Source organism: Salvelinus namaycush, chromosome 5 (assembly GCF_016432855.1).
Source record: "Salvelinus namaycush isolate Seneca chromosome 5, SaNama_1.0, whole genome shotgun sequence".
Lineage (NCBI taxonomy): Eukaryota > Metazoa > Chordata > Actinopteri > Salmoniformes > Salmonidae > Salvelinus > Salvelinus namaycush.
The window spans coordinates 63,822,459-63,824,963 of NC_052311.1; positions in this window are offsets into that span (position 1 = coordinate 63,822,459).

Genomic DNA, 2,505 nt, shown 5'->3' on the forward strand with positions numbered 1-2,505 from the left:
TATTCAGAGACTATCAGAGGGCAATGTGGAGCTATTGCCATATTACTAACACCTGTCAAATCGTCTTAGAGCTCCACAAGTGCATGGGTTGTAGGGTCTAGGAGTCGATTTTGGATTGGCCTACTGCTTTTTTATTTTATTTATATTTTTTATGAACAACAAATCAATACAGGAAGTACATGTGGGAACACAAGTATATATAAATAATATACAACGGACAATTGGGCTAGGGGGTACAATATCACATTACACAAGGACCTTAAGGGACATAATCAAATCAAATGTATTTATATAGCCCTTCTTACATCAGCTGAAATCTCAAAGTGCTGTACAGAAATACATACAGACACTTATTATTAACAGCTTTTTTGTTAGTAGAGTATTTCATTGTCTTAAAATATAGTTCAAAGTCTTTTTGTAAGGTATGAAAATGTGGTGTTTGTTTGTAAATGTACATTTGTGAATATGACATTTGGCCAAAAGAATAATGAAATTAATGCCATAAAAATGTTTCAGCTTATTTCTATCATAGGTAAAGAATCCAAGCAGTACATCTCTCCACAATAGTGTAAGATCTTCATAAATGTGTTCAATGATAAATCTACTGATGTCTTGCCACAGTTTTCTTACATGAATACAATGCCAAAAAAGATGCAACACTGTTTCTGGGTGGTCATTACAAAAGGAACAATTTGAGTTGATGTTTTCCTCAAACTTCTTCATATAGTGGTTGGCAGGATAATATTTATGAATAATTTAAAAGGAAACTTCCTTCATTTTGTTAACAATTAGGTATGTGTGTGGCAACATCCAAACTGTTTTCCAACAGATATTAACAATAAATCCATTCCAATAAGGCATGACAGAAGGTATAGATACAACATCCTGCTGAAACAAGGTTCGTATCGCTCTGTTGTTGAATGGACCAAAAAAGAAACAAATCTTTCCTACTGATGAGTCAACAGGGTCAACGGAAGGTAGGTTCTGAGGGTCAGGTCTTGAACCGTTCCTGAAAAATAAAGCAACACCTGAGGGAATGGCATCTAAAACAATTGGAAAATCTTTAGGTGTTACAGGGACCTTGTAAAGTGATAAGAATCCCTTATAACTGAGTAAAAGACCCTCTGCATTTACCAGTTGGCTCACCAATAGGATATTATTGTCACACCCTGGCCTTAGTTATCTTTGTGTTCATTATTATTTTAGTCAGGTCAGGGTGTGACATCATGAAGTATGTGTTTTTGTATTGTCTAGGGCACAGGTGTCAAACTCATTCCACGGGGGGCCGAGTGTCTGCGGGTTTTCGCTCCTCCCTTGTACTTGATTGATGAATTAACATCACTAATTAGTTAGGAACTCCCCACACCTGGTTGTCTAGGGCTTTATTGAAAGGAAAAACCAAAAACCTGCAGACACTAGGCCCTCCGTGGAATGAGTTTGACACCCCTAGACTCTAGGGGGTTGTATGGTTTAGAGGGTTAAGGAGTATAGATGGTTTAGTGTTGTGTGTAGTTGTCTAGGAAAGTCTATGGTTGCCTGAATGGGTTCCCAATTAGAGACAGCTGGTTACTGTTGTCTCTGATTGGGAGCCATATTTAAGACAGCCATAGGCTTTAGCTGTTGTGGGTCATTGTATATGTCTAGTCTATGTCGAACGTAAGTAGTTTGTGTGTGCACTTGCGTTTGTAGTTTTGTTAGTTTGAATAAGTGTTTCGTGTTCCGTCTTCTTAATAATAAAAAGAAGATGTATTCATATCATGCTGCGCCTTGGTCCTCTCACTCATATCAAGACGATCGTGACAATTATTTCGGTACCAATATTCTAAAAACAAATAACTATTTTTATACAATATATCCCGATTATTCCATATATAATATCTGTGTGGAGAAAAATTATGCTTATAAATTAAGGACCATGACAAGAAAACCTGCTGATGAAAAGCAGAAAGTTTCACTGGAACTTTGCCAATACTATAATTGCAAACCAACATGAAGTTAAGGCCACCAAAAGTAGAGAAGACATGATGAGAAATAAAATTCCACATAGAAGTGGGTCTTCTTAGGAATTGTTTTATCCAATTGATCTTAAAAAGTATTATTTAAGGTAGTAAAGTCCAGAAAATTCAGCCCACCATTCTCATAAGTGTTCATTACAACAGTTTTCCTAATGTAATGGGTACGGTTTCTCCACAGAAAGTTGAAAAGCATCTGGTCTATCTCCTTGCTTATTTTAGATATAAAGATAGAGCGCCATATGTTAGTCTAGAGATACCTTCAGCCTTGGTTATTAGGACTCTTCCTTTTAAAGATAAGTCCCTCTGTAGCCATTGATTTAGCTTCTTCTGGGGTTTTTTAATAAGAGGGTTAAAATTTAGTTAGCCTCTAGACATCTGATCCTTTGTAATGGTTATGCCTAAATATGTAAGTTCTTTTACTGGAAAACGATAATATGAAGGTGTCACACAATCTTTGACAGCCATGAGTTCACATTTATTAATGTTAAGA